At 44.9% G+C, this 14,920-nt stretch overlaps 1 protein-coding gene and 1 long non-coding RNA gene across 2 annotated transcripts in view; one reads left to right on the top strand and one right to left on the bottom strand.

Moving 5' to 3' along the window:
• Kcnh1 (potassium voltage-gated channel subfamily H member 1) overlaps positions 1-14,920 on the bottom strand; it is a 315,715-nt gene that overhangs the window by 203,036 nt on the left and 97,759 nt on the right. The window lies entirely within an intron of this gene.
• Positions 281-1,709, top strand: LOC116069049. Its single transcript, XR_004109815.1, has 2 exons — positions 281-600; positions 1,296-1,709. It is a non-coding gene; the product is annotated as an uncharacterized LOC116069049 (long non-coding RNA).

The following is a 14,920-nucleotide window of genomic DNA, read 5'->3' as shown; positions in this document are numbered from 1 at the left end:
TCCTGGTTAGGATATTAGCTTCCTGGTTTGGACACTAGCTTCCTGGTTTGGACACTAGCTTCCTGGTTTGGACACTAGCTTCTTGTTTAGGACACTAGCTTCCTGGTTTGGGCACTAGCTTCCTGGTTTGGGCACTAGCTTCCTGATTTGGACAATAGCTTCCTGATTTGGGCACTAGCTTCCTGATTTGGGCACTAGCTTCCTGGTTTGGACACTAGCTTCCTGGTTTGGACACTAGCTTCCTGGTTTGGACACTAGCTTCCTGGTTTGGACACTAGCTTCCTGGTTTGGATACTAGCCCCCTGGTTGGGATGCTAACTCCCTGGTTGGGATGCTAGCTTCTTCATTTGGATACTAGCTTACTGCTTTAGATCCTATCTTCTGGGTTTGAATTCTTTATAAACTGATGACATTACTGCTCCATAGAATGGTAAAGGGGAAGGTTTTTGTTGTAGATATGAGAGAGAAAACAGCCAGAGGCATTTGGAGGACTCCAGAGAGAGAAACTAGGCTGAACATGGCCAGCAGACTAGACATCATCGTCAGAGCTATCTGCCAGAGAGAAGAGAATAGCAGAGGATAGAGAATATGCAAAACATGGTGAAAATCGGGGCAGAGGATGGGGGAAAGGGAGGGGGCATAGTGAGAACATCAGGGGTTATAAGGAGAATGAGTAGCTGCAGGGACGGAAAGCCTCTGAGCTGCTGGCCTTTAGAGGAGGGGAGGAGATGAGAAGGGCTGGAAGGCTTGGACATTGAAATGTGTGACAGGTGCTGGTGATCCTGAGGGATCCTGGAGGCCTGTGTGTGCTTCGATGTGCTGACAGGCACCACACAGTAGGCCTATGTCCCTTCTGCTAGAGGTAAGGGAAATTGTTCCTTTTGACAGATATGAAGTTCCTGAGGAGTGGTGACTTTTCTATAACCACCAAAAAATCATTCTGTTCAGTATTTGGGGCTTGGGGAATTGGACGTTCCTTTGTGCCTGACAGAGACTGGCTTGCTGGTTAGAACTGTTCTTTTCCTTCCTTCTTTCATTTCGAGTCTATAATATTTTTGTCAGAGGCAACAAATCTACATATCCTATATATCAGCACTACATTATTTTAATCATAGCTTTACTGAGTTTATATGTTCTAAAGAAATTAAAAGAAATGATAAAATGATATGCATAAACATCTTTTTTTTAGCTGAGATATTGACCATTTTGAAGCCCTTAGTTCTTTTAAAGATTTATTTTATTGGGCTGTTGTAAAGCCCAACCAACTCTGTTTTGTTTTGTTTTGTTTTTTGAAGAAACCCCAGTTTGTGTGAGACCAGGGGCTAAACTCCAATCCCAGGAAGAAAATCACAAAGTCCACCTGAGGAACCATCCTGTGACAACCCCTCCCCCACTCAGCAACAGCCACGCTACAATAGCAGGACCAAGCTACACAGAGGTAACCTAAGACATCCTGCAGCCAATAAATAACCTCACCATCCTGTCCGTCAGGTTGCTCCTGCAGATTACACCAGAAATGTAGTTTTTATAATATTAGCTTGCTGACCCATATGGAAATTCCCCAAGTTTGCTGTAAGCACAATAAAAACCCTGCACCCACTGCACCGAGAGACTCGGGGCTCTCACTCTGACCCACTGTGATAGGGATAGTCTGAGAGACCTTGCTCAAAAGCTCTTAATAAAAAGAACCTCGTGTGTTTGCATCAGAATTGGCTCCTTGGTGGTCTCTGGGGTCCCTGTGACTTGGGCATAACACTGTGTGTGTGTTTGTGTGTGTGTGTGTGTGAATGCCATGTGTGTGCAGGTGCCCACAAGGATCAGAAAAGGGTGTCAGATATCTAAGTGCCAGAGTTACAGGTGGTTGTCAGCCTCATGAGACCAGGGCTGGGAACTGAACTAGGGTCCTCCGAAAGAGCAGTAGCGCTCCTAAGTAGTTCTCTGCCTCCTCATAGCCCTTCTCATGCTTTCCTAGGGGTTGAGAGACCTGGTAATTTCCTTTAATCCCAAAGGACTGTGGCTGGTGTGTCTCACAGGCCTTTCCAGGATATGGCTCTGTGCACCATTTATTAGCATCCTACTGTTTCCTGTCCCCTTCACTGCGGAGGACCCATCAGCCTTCACTTGAATCGACAAGCCTGTTTCCTCATTTTCTCTGCGGCTTCCAACTTTTTCACATTGTCTTCTGGTCTTTGGATGTTTCTTCAAGCTTCCCTTTGGTTCCTCAGATTATAATATTTCCAGCCATCTTTCTTCAAACTCAATTATTCTGCCTTCTGCCATGTTTACTGATTTACCCTATTCCCCTCTTTAATTCTTTTAACAAAGTTGCATGTGGCACATGTGTACAATGTGTTAACGTCTTGATCTTCTTCTATGGATCTAAGGATACTGAGAAGCTATTTCTAATGAGCTATCTTAATCCTGAGCACAGCCTCCACTGCATCTCTGGGTGCCCTAGCATGTGTGGTAGAAGTGGATATTACAGACACTCAGCCATGCACACTGTCCATGCTGACATTCCCTCTTTGAACTGGTCTTGTGCATTTGTTTGGTAACAAGGTAGCTAAATTTGACAAGCCCATCACAGAGAGGTCACACGCTATAACCATGAGACAGGCCATTCTTCAGTCCTGAGCTCTCCAGACAGGGTGGTACCCAACGCATACTGAGACACTACAAAGTGATCAGCCAGTAGTGCATTGGCATCCTCATACGTATACAGAGAACACATCGAAATGCCAATGGCTTGAGCACCAGAGGCATCTCAGCCCTGTAGCTCCAGAGCCTACAACCCTAAAAGTCTTCATTAGGTTTGATTAAGGAAGGGTGTGGCATGGTGGTTTATTTATACTATAATCCTAACATTTGGGCAGTGGGTGGGGCTGAGGCAAGATGAATACCATGAGTTCTAGGCCAGCCTGGCAGACATGTAGAGATATTATTAAAACAACAAGGAAGAAGAGAAGCAGAGACTAGAGAAGAGGGAGGGGTGGGAGTAGGGAAAGTGAAGGAACAGGGGAGGAATGTGGACAGAAAGGGGAAGAGATTTCGTGGGTGTGTTCAGATGCTGATTGCTGTGCCCAGAGATGGGGTGTTAGTCCAGATATTGGCATTGCCATGATATTTGCAGCATTTCCTGTTTCAAAGTCTTTTCTATCACCTCTGATTGGTTAATAAAGAGCTGATCTCCAGTTAGCTGGGCAGAGAACAGGGTGGGACTTCTGATCCTAGTCAGGGTGCCCCAAACAAGAGAGAGACAGAGACAGAGACAGAGACAGAGACAGACAGAGACAGACAGAGACAGACAGAGAGAGAGAGAGATACAAAGAGACACAGAGACAGAGAAGAGTAAGAACAAAGGAGGAAAAGGAAGAAGGACCACAAGAAATTGCTATGAGCAGATGGGGGGGGCGGTTCACCATAGGAAACACATGGAACTGAGTAAGATAGACAAGACTCAGATGGGAGGTAAAGAACCACGTGGCTGGGAAGTAAATATCTACCCAGCATAGTGTCTGCAGCTTGTTAATAAATGTATTAGGTCTCCATGTCATTTATCCAGGAGCTAAAATGGGCTAGAGTGGGTATAGAAACATCATGTTGTTACTTGGGAACAAAAGGGGTGGAAGACACATCCCCCCCCCCCCAGAACTGCATCTACAATAACACACTCTAGTTGCCAAGATGAAGCTTTCAAGATCCGCTGTGGTCTGGGCAGACAGTGCTCACTGCAGGTCAGGCCAGGCAGAGTGGGCAGGGAGACTGGCTTAAGTCACCCAGACGTCCATTCTTGTCAGAGAGGAATCACAGCACCAGAGACATGATTGTTTTGGGAATGAATCCAAGAGGCTTCTCAGTGCAGGAGCCACTTGAAATAGAAACAAAGAAACAAACAGTATCTCATCATGCACCGACTCCATGAAGAAAATCAGCAGCGTGAATCTAGAAGTCTGGCTTTCTTAATGATGGAGTAGAAATAACTGTCCCAAGTGAACAGATCACTAACTCAGGAGACACTTTGAGTAGTACAGTCTCTTGGTTGGCTAGCCATAAGCACTACCTCTACTAGGAATGATACCACCTGAAAACAGGCTCTGCTCTGGAATTGCATCCTGGTTGCCCAAAGTTCATCTGTCCTGGGTAGTGAGGCAGAATTGGAGCCAGCTTCCTAGTTAGTCACTCAGGGAAGGCCTGCTGGGAAAATTCCCAGGGTGCTTTTCCTGAATTACTCTCTTTCTCCAACTGCTTCCATTTCCCACACAGTTCTCAGACAGTACAGAAACAAAGTCAAGAGCCAAGCTTTATGGTTTTGTGGAGAGAACCGGGGAGCCCAGAACTTAAATGTGCATGCATGCATGCATGCATACATGGGGGAACACAAGAACACCAGTGCACCCACATACATAAGGGAATACAAGGACACTGGTTTGCATGCATGCATGGGAGAACACGAGAGCATTAGTGTACACACAGGTGTGGGCACCTGTGTGGCAACTCTGCTGCTGAGATTGTAGGCTGGCTGATAGTGTTTAACAACTAAGCTGTTCTAAACAACAGGGTGGAGGGATCAAATGTAAACAAGCAGTGATAAATGTAAACAAACTGGCCATTCCTATTCCATCTTCCTTCCTCATAAAACTTTCAACAGCCACAAAGACAGTGAGAATAAAATTAAGTAAGTACTAATGAAAAGCTGTAGAACGTAACAAACACTTTATAAGATATGCTGAGGACTGTTAAGAATTCAGAGGAATCAAAATGAACCCTTCCACAGTATCATAAGCCAGGTCCACTGTGACAAGACATCACCTAGGAAATCCAGGTAATGGGCAGGATAAGTAGTCAGAGGGAGCACTTCAGAAAGCCTTACCTCAAGACTAAACGAGTGGACAGAGTGATTGGTTCTGAGAACCAGAGTTGGAACAGGATTCTGTGAAGACAAGACCAATAAGCACTGTACACAAACATCTTACAAACCTCCATCCATTGGGAAAGCAGTGTTTTCTAGTGCTGAGAAAATAATCCAGTGTTGGTCTAAATAATAGTCACGGGCAACCATGGATTCAGGAAACAACTCAGCGAGTATACAATGCTTAATAGAGTTAAGAGCTCCAGACTCAACGTAAAGTGGAAGGAGAGAAGTGACCCCGTAAAGCCGACCTCCGCATGAATGCCATGCCACCTGTGTGCCTGCATGTACACACACATGCACACACACATACACACTCGTGCACACACACATGCACACACATGTACACACATGCACATACATATACACACTCACACACACATGCATGCACACATGTACACACACACATACACGCACACATGCATAGAGAGATAATAAATTTTAAGAGGTGACTTTATTTTATGCTGTGCTGCCTACATGAGATTAGAAATGACAACATTCAGTAAAGCAAACATGTCCCCTGTGCAGTGGTGATACTGGGTATGTCTGTCCTGTGCAGTGGTGGTACTGGGTGTGTCCTCCTGTGCAGTGGTGGCACTGGGTGTCTGTCCTGTGCAGTGGTGGTTCTAGCATGTCTTCCTATGCACTGGTGGTACTGGGTGTATTCTCCTGTGCAGTGGTGGCACTGGGTGTATCTGTCCCTGCTTAGCACTGGTCTTGATCTTGTGACAGTTTGTCTTCATTGTCAACCTGACTAGACTTGAAATCACCAGGGGCTAGATCCCTGAGTGTGCCTCTGAGGAAGTTTCCAGACTGAGCTAACTGAGGTGAGGGGACCCTCGAATGTGGTCAAAATCACCTCAGGCAGAAATGAATACAAAAGGAGCATGCAAGCTAAGCACCAGCATTTGGCTCTCTCTGCCCCGCACAGTGTGGGTCAGTGCGGCCAGCTGCCTCAAGCTCCTTCAGTGGTGACTTCCCGATAGACTGTCCCCTCCAACTGTGAGCCACAGCACACCTGTCCTACCTTAGGCTGCTTTCACTAGTTATTTTGTCCCAGCAACAACAAAGTATCTAATATGATCATCGCTGTGCTTGTGGCTGAATGAGAATCAGAGCTAGCCAGTGTGTCCCTTCGTGCCTACCTGCAGCCAGGGGAGACACAGAATAGAGCAGTGTGGAAGAAACTGACAGGAGGTAAGAATAACAACCCGTAACTATGCCAAACCCTCTGCCCTCTCTGTCCTCAATTTATACTGCTTTTTTTTTTTCAAGAATGAATTTTGAATGGTTTTGTTAATTCTTAGAGAATTTCATATAACGTATTTTGATGTACTCAACCCCTTCCCTGACTCCTTCCCAACCCACCCTCCCTTCTCCCACCCACCAACTCTTTGTACTTTGGGAGGAAAAATACCAAGTTCAGTTTGTGATGCCCAGATACTCTTGGGTATGGGGCCATCCACCACAGTGTAGTCAATCTACCAGGGGCCACACCCTTAAAGAAAACTGACTCTCCCTCCCCCAGAAGCCTTGGATTGCTAACAGCTCCTCAGGTCCGGGTAAAACGATGCCCCTCCCATGCAATGCTGAGATTTTTTTTTATCTGTCTTGAGATTGCACAAGACTCATGCATGCTGTCACAAACGATATATATGTATTTTTAATTTCTAAGGGCCTCCTCTTCCCCAGCTCCCACTGTTTCTCAGGCTGGTGCAGAGCACACTGCCCTGTTCTGTGTACATGGCTGCCCAGGCAAACACTCAGCTCATCTATACTTAATGTGGCTTTCCCGTTGATCCTTCAGGGTATATATCTCCCTACCATATCCAATAAGCATGATGGATTATATTCAATTTAGCTAATGTCGACCTATAACTAATTACAGCCTCAGCAAGGTGCCTTTTATAAGCAGCCTGTTCCACAGACTTACATACCAAGGAAGGTGAATTCAGTTGTAAAGATGAGGAAGTGTGACTAAGCCACAGCACTAGGAGCTAGGAGCCCTACCCACTGAGAGAAAAGGAGGACTGTGGATCTTCAGAGAAAAAGAAAAAGAAAAAAAAAAACTAGTGTGGTACCCCAGTTACTCATGTTATGCCAACCACAGGGAAACTAGCAGAATACAGAAAGATGCAACCCAGAAAGACTACTTCAGCATCCCAAGGGGAATGACCTGGGACGAGGTACCCTCTGTGGATGGCAGGTTCCTCAACATTTTGACAATGAGAAGCAAGGGTGAAATACCAATATTAAAAATATGCTAAGTGTTCGAACATCAGAAAATTGGAGTTTACTCAGACCTCCACAGGGACATGGGCAAATCAGAGCTTTGCTGTTCCAACATGGACTTTGAGGAGACAGACCAGAGGGGAATGGTCTATAAAGGCCCTTTACTCTGTGACCAGTACTGGTAAAATATAAAAATCAACTTTCCGCATCACCACCAGGGTCTAGGACAATCAAAACCATTCCCACAGGAGGCCCACAGGCCAATGTGATAAAAACATAAACAATTCCAGGTGATTCTAGCTTATCACCAGCTAAGCAGTTAAAACAACCAGCACACTCTGGTCTAAAGGAGACCCTTCCTTCAGACCCATCCACACACAGGGTGGCGCCATCCCAACTTCTAAGCCTGGCCTCTCACTTCCTTCCTTACAAGGTCTGCCTCCACCCATGTACCTCCTATATTCCTGAACACTGTCTGCTGTGAAGCCCCAAATCTTGGCCATGAGGCCTGCTCCACCAGAAGGTGCTTGGCTGTCTCCTGCCTCCACCTCTCCATACTTGAAACTTTCTTCTCTTTGCAACTTCTTCCTCCCTCTCCTGAGAGGAACCAGTGCAAGATGGAAATCTGGGTACCTCTCAAGAAGCCTGCACTTTTTACAACAGATGTCTCCCACAAGGGATATCTGTTTGTACCAATGTGTCCTCTGAAAAGCTCAAAACCTAAGGATCTTCACATATTTTCTACATCTTAAAATTAACTTCGTAAACTGTGGCTCAAGAAAGCCTATATTTATGTAAACTAAAATGGTCAATAGACATCAAGAATCAGGGTAAGACTTACCCAACATGCCCAGGTGTGTTCTGACATCCAAGTCCCCAGGAAACTGTGAGCATTACAATGCAGAACGTGCCAGCCAAGACCACGAATGAAATCTGTTTAGTCACAGTATCATCTGTCGGCATTTGTGTTCTCCTCATGACATGGTCCGTCTGCCACCTCTCCATGAGCTCTCTCGTGGAACCCGCTCTCAGACTGACGGCTCCCCACTGCTCTCAGGGCACCCCACAAACACCTTTGTATCGACTCCTTCACTAAGGCAACAGTAAGGAGAGCATACCATCATGTAAGAAGCTGTGAGCACTAAAGTTCCACACGTTCCCTGCATATTAACAGATGTGAACCAGTGGCTCTATAGTGTGTGGAGAGCTGTTAGCCAACACTGGAAATGGCAGCTTCCTTCCTGGCAGGCACCTGTAAACTGGGGGCAGGTTTCTTCCATTCAACTGTAAAGGGAACCGTCGAATTAGATAGTGTGATTGATGGTTTGTACATGCTTAGCCCAGAGAATGGCACTATTAGGAGGTATGGCCCTGTTGGAATAGGTGTGTCACTATTATTGGGCATGGGTTTTAAGACCCTGGTCCTAGCTGCCTGGAAACCAGTCTTTTCCTGTTTGCCTTCAGATGAAGATGTAGAACTCTCAGCTTCTCCTGCACCATGCCTGCCTGGATGCTCCTTGCCTTGATGATACTGGACTGAACCTCTAAACCTGGAAGCCAGCCCCAATTAAATGTCCTTATAAGAGATGTCTTTGTCATGATGTCTGTTCACAGCAGTAAAACCCTAAGACAGACAGTAAGAGTAGGTCCCTAAGCCCGGAACACATCTGACAGCATCGTTTAGATGCCTAGTAAATGGCAGCTGTTTAAAATGGTGTGATTTTCACACCCCTGCTACAATGTATGGGAGGCAGCAGAGCAACTCACAAGAAGCAAGAACTGGAGAATATTCTAGTGCAGCCCACTCTGCCTTTCTGGAGCTCGGGAGACGTGGGGTGATTCGAAACTGAGGGGGTGCTGTAGCTCATGGATAGGAGAGAGAAGAGCCAGTGTAGCCAACAGGTCAGTTGAAAGACATTCCAAGACGAGGCACAGACGATTAGGGATTCTATCGTCCGTCCAAACGGGAAAATGTCCAATTGACCTGAGGTGACAACAGATGCTTGTCCACCATCAGGAGCTAGGATGACCGTGGAGCCACGTGAGAAGAATGCTGAAGATGTCAGCTTCAGACCTGGGACTCAGCAGATGGAGTGGAGCCTGAGAATACAGATTCTCAGCAAGCAATCTAGGTGATTGTGACAGACAGTGGCATCCTCTAAAGAGGGTCCTCCAAACAGCAGCAACACCACAGGACTCAGCCACGCCAGCAGAGGGGACAGACCCTGTCTTGGATAGAAGTGGGGCCTCTGTGATAACAAGATGTCTGCATACCCACGTTCACTACGGTTCCTCACAGTGCCCACTTAAGAAATCAACTCAGACACCACAAATGAATGGGTAGATAGCATACAGCCTTTTGAAAAGGAAATTTCTGTCATTGAAAAGTAAATGATCAGGAAGGACTCTGAGGGGGAAAATAAGCAAATCACAGGACAAACAGAGTAAGATGTCAACTTGCAATCTAAAAATCTAAACTCAGAGGCAGAGAGGAGAAAATTACAGGAGCTTCGGGCGGGAGGGCATCGGGAGTTGCTGGCCAGTGGCTATAAAGTTTCAGTTAGGTATCTACATTGCCTTTGTACAAGTTTTAAAGGCCTCTTGGACCCCACAGTGAACACAGTTAAAAATAGCACATACATCTAAAAAATGGCTAAAACATCTTATATACACAATATAAAAAGTATTACGTAGAAGCAAGGGAGATGGTATGATCAGAAAAGTATCCACGTCACATGTCTAAGGACCTGACTTTGTACCCATGTTTTAACCCAGAAGCCATGTGTTTTTTTAAGGAAGGGGGGCAGCATTTACCCATAACCCTAGCCTGCAAGGCAAGTGGAGATGAGAGCATCCCTGGACACATAGTGGATTCTGATTAATGAGGGACTGTGCCTGAATAGGAGATAGGTGAACATCTCCACACACCACCAGCAGAGGCCATGCTTTACCTCCATACCCACATGTGCACCACACATTCATACACCAGCAGGAGCCGTGCACCCCTAAGCACACCAGCAGAGTCTGTGCTCTTCCCCAACACCTGCATGTGCACCACATAAATCATACATATGCATATACACAATAAATTAAATAGCTCAAGTGATGGATGCCTAACTCGATTCAATCAGTTCACAATCTATGCATATAAAAACATTCTAAACGTATACGATAGTTTGTAAACCAAAATTAATATGAGATTTTTTTAAAAAAATACTTTTAAAGAACCAGAATGCAGAATGAATCCACAACATTATTGTTCTTGTCTGGCCTTTGGAGATGGCTAATACGAATCACTCCTGACAGAGAAGTTTCCCACCTGAACCCACAGCTCTGGCAAGGATGGAGTGTGACTGGCCATGCCTTCAGAAAAGGGGGATTCCCAGCAGGGATCACTCTTGAACCCAAGTATCTCTGTGAAGTCAGCAACTGTCCTTTGGATCATGTCCTGGGCTAACAACAATGCCAGCAGACCTGGTTACTAAGTGGTGACATGCTGGGCACCTGCTTGTTATCTGGCTTCATCCCCGTAACACCTTGCAAGGAGACACTGCCCTTGTTGAAGGTGAGAGACTGAGGCCAAAGAAATGACTCAGTAGGTAAACTGCCTTCCATGCAATTATGAGTACCTTTAATTCAATCTCCAGAACACAGGTTGGTAGCCCCCTGGTACTCCCAGCAATGACTAGACATAAGGCAGAGATAGGAGGATGTCCTTAAACTCTCAGGCTAGCTGTCACAGCCTGCTATGCAAGGTTCAAGGTCAATAAGAGATTCTGACTCAAACAAGAAGTAGAAGACACTCAAGGAACATCTGAGGTTATCTTCTGGCCTACACATGCATGCAGTGCACATGAGGGTACACTCACCTATACACACACAACCAGAAAGCCAAGGTTCAGTGAAAAACCAACAGGTCCATAGTCATGTGAGCCACAGGAAACAAATGGCTGCGCTTAGTAGAACAGGGAATGCTATTGTTTGACTCTACTCTGGCTGAGCCTCTCTCACAGACCTGCTTCACAGCCTGTCTACCTGAGGATGCCGCGCCCTCTACACCCTGAGCCCTGAACTCACAGCTGCTGTTCCAGGCCTGGTCAATCAATAACCACTTACCAGACTCGGAGTCACAAGGGAGAGGGGTTGTGGGCACTGGCTGGGGGGGGTGCCATACCTTTTCCCGGAGACACAAAACACATTTGCTACCTCATCTATCCTAGAAGCTCCTCTTAAAAATGTTTACAGGGCTGAGATGTAAAGGTTGTGTAAAGCATTTAAGGGAAGCATTTGTACACTCTGTTCTTTGCACTGGGTTTTCTGTGCAAGCTGATCCTTTTCATCTATATACCCAGTTCGAAGAATCCAGCTTTGTAAAAAAAAAAAAAAAAATCAACATGCTTTTTCCTTTATCTCACAGCACCCTTGGTCTTCTGTTTTCTCCTTTGTCCCACCATTAACAGGGCCTCCTGTCCTTTCAGAATCATCACAATCAGATCCCCCAACTTCTACAACATGCCGACCTTTCTGCTCAATGGGTGCTCTTCTTTCATGGGTTCATTTCTGGATCACCGGGGAGAGGACTGCTCATCTCTACACTGCCATCCACACCTTTACTCCGCCACCAGAAGTGTCCCCCTTTCCCTGCCCAGACCAGTCCATGTGATAGCAGTCTTCTCATGTCCCCCACAGCTCACTCAGTTTTTCTAGAAGAATTCTTTCTTCTTCTACTAAGTATATATCAGCTCAGTAGCTAGAAGTGAAACTTCCAGACTATGGCCACACAGAAAAGGAGAGCTACAGAAATCTTAGCCTTATGACAGCAGCTACTATGTTGCCATTTGTACTCTACCACAGAGCTCCATATACAGAAAAAAACAGCCGTCATCTCCCAGCCACTGCTGTTTGTGTTAATGTTCATCTAACTAAGTCCATTACTGACAAGCTTTCTTGTTCTGTCTCCTCCTTCTCTTCCTCTTCTAAATGTATTCCATTAAATATACATGACATCCTGCCTCAAGGGAATTGGGTAGGAATCTACATAGGACATCTAATGTTGTCCTCTGGCCTCCACATGCATACAATAAGGATACACACACACACACACACACACACACCACAGAGATATGCACAATCTCTAAGTTCTATGAGGATGAAAATAAACTCTCCAAATCTACAGTACCCACGACTATATAAACAGGCCCCAAACACCTGAACCAAACCCTTTAGGCTCAAATGGAGCCCATATCTCAATAAGGCCTCATACACAGATGACCAAGCATCTAAGCAGCACTGGACAGCACCTTTAAGCACACTGAGATTCTCACATACCCGTGACTAATAGTCATGCAGTTGGCACACATCCATTTGCTGAGTTTCTCCAAGGCTGTTCAGGTCAGTAAGAGACTCCACCATGAAATGAGTTTTTAAAACTCATCTTCCTCAGATTTTGATTCTAGAGTTATAAATAATGGACTGTGTGCCTGTAGTATAAGATAGACTAGAGCTGTAATCCTGGGATGCATTAATATTCTATAGGGACCAAGAGGCAAAATACATGAGGACTGGCTCAGAAGAGTCAGTTAAGAAATCACAAGGGAAGTGGCATTTGAGCTAAGCCAGAAATAATTATGAAGATCTTTTTTTCTTAAGGCCTGTTCTATTTTGACCTCTCTCACAGAAGATTTGTAATACCATAACCACCAAACTTATAACCACCTGCATTTTGATAAACAATTTAAAATATTTAAAGACTATTATTATTATTATTATTATTATTATTATTAATTTAGATAGGGTTTCTCTGTGTAGCCTGAGCTAACCTGGATTTGTTTATAGATTAGGTGGTTTCAGGCTCCCAAGAAACTTGTGTCCGTGTCTTTGTCTCCTACATACTGAAATCAAAGGCCTGAATTTATTTATTTATCCATGTATATTTAAAAACATTTAAAGCAACTACTATTATTTCTCCTTTCTAACTTTAAAAACAAGGTAATTTTTTATTCCTCCCTTCTATGGAGATTAATATCTCTGTTGATATATATGTATATATACATGTATGTGTGTATGTGTATGTGTATATATATATACATATATATATATAACCTTTCTCTTTATATAAATTAAATTAATATCCTTTCTTATTCAATTTTAATTAAATTCTCTTTTTTTTTTTATTGTATAACCCTATTCTTAGGTCATATGCCAGGCTAAGGAATCCCAGAATTCATGTGGAGCCAATGTTCAAAGAACCCAGTTGTTTATAATAGCATTGATTTTTCAAAATTTTTTATTTATTTTTATTTGACTGTAGGAGGCATATAGCCTTGTTCTCTGCCCCCTGAGTAGCCTGTCACTGAAAGATTGGGAGACTTAGAAATTTGGGAAAAAACATGTTAATGAAAAGTAATGTACTAGTAGAAATATAACAAGCCAGAAATATAAAATAGCCAGTTCCAGGAACTCAGAGCCTCAGGGCTCTGGTTCCCGATACCTGCCCCTCCTGGCTGATCCGCAATGAGGGTGGAACTAGGAATGAAGGTCTACTGGTTTATGGGACTCTCCACCCCGTAGACCAGTAGATGAAGATTACATTCCTAGAATGAATATGTTCCCCTCCCCAGCTGAATACCTTGGGTTGGGTCCCTCTGAATGTTTCCTTGGTAATCCTCTTCCCGCCCCCAGCTTGTGGGTTTTTCCTTAAATACCCCTCACTTCTTGTGTTCGGGGGTCGAACTCCTCTGACTGGCAAGGTCACGAGATCGACCCCGGTACCGGTATCCCCAATAAACTTCATGTGATTGCAGCAAGTTCAGTCTCTCATGAGTCACTGGGTGGTCGCGTCATCCCAAGACTTGAGTAAGGATCTCCCCAGTTCTGGGGGTCTTTCATCACCTTGTACAGTAGAGGATCCGAGCACCTCTGAGTCTTAAGCTCTCTGGGGTAGCTTACAAGCCTTTGAGAAGGCCTCAGGCTGGATCCCAAATCAACTAACCAGTGTTGTCTGGGTTGGCTTGGGGGATGCAATTGTGTCCTAGCTTACGTCATGAACCCCAGAATTATGTGTGTCAATTTAGCATGTATTTTTGTCCTAGTGCCCAACCCACAAGGCTTGGGCGAAACCCATGATGCTTTGCTAAGAAACCAATTCTCCCTACCTCCTACTCTTAGGGGATCTTAAATTAATTTTTAAAAGTGAGTTCTTGACGGGCAGTGGTGGCATACACCTTTAATCCCAGCACTTGGGAGACAGAGGCAGGCAGATTTCTGAGTTCAAGGCCAGCCTGGTCTACAGAGTGAGTACCAGGACAGCCAGGGCTATATAGAGAAATCCTGTCTTGAAGAACAAACAAAAAAAAAGTGAGTTCTTGTTCTACATTAGGTCTCATCTGTAGTATTAAAATAATTAAATAAATCCTGGTGGAGAGTTTCTGCTACCTACCCCAATGGTTTACATATGAAAGACATATGCACAGACTTTTGTATTTTGATATGCCTGAAACAGCTCAATGGCTGGGCTACTTCCTACCCCTCATGTGGCTAATCCACACCCCTCTGATAATCACTTATTACATTCTGTATTCTACCATGGCTGCCCTGGACACAATTGGGCAGCCCTCTGAGGCCATACTCTCCCAGATCTTACATGGTGGCTATGCCTCCCTGTCCTGAACTTTCTCAGGTACTATGGCCTCCTCCTCCTCCTCCTCTTCCTCCTCCTCCTCTTCCTCCTCCACTTCCTCCTCCTCTTTCCCCTCTTTCTCTCTCTCTCTCTCTCTCTCT

This window comes from Mastomys coucha, unplaced genomic scaffold, assembly GCF_008632895.1.
Source record: "Mastomys coucha isolate ucsf_1 unplaced genomic scaffold, UCSF_Mcou_1 pScaffold1, whole genome shotgun sequence".
NCBI lineage: Eukaryota > Metazoa > Chordata > Mammalia > Rodentia > Muridae > Mastomys > Mastomys coucha.
This window is presented reverse-complemented; position numbering and strand designations above follow the sequence as displayed.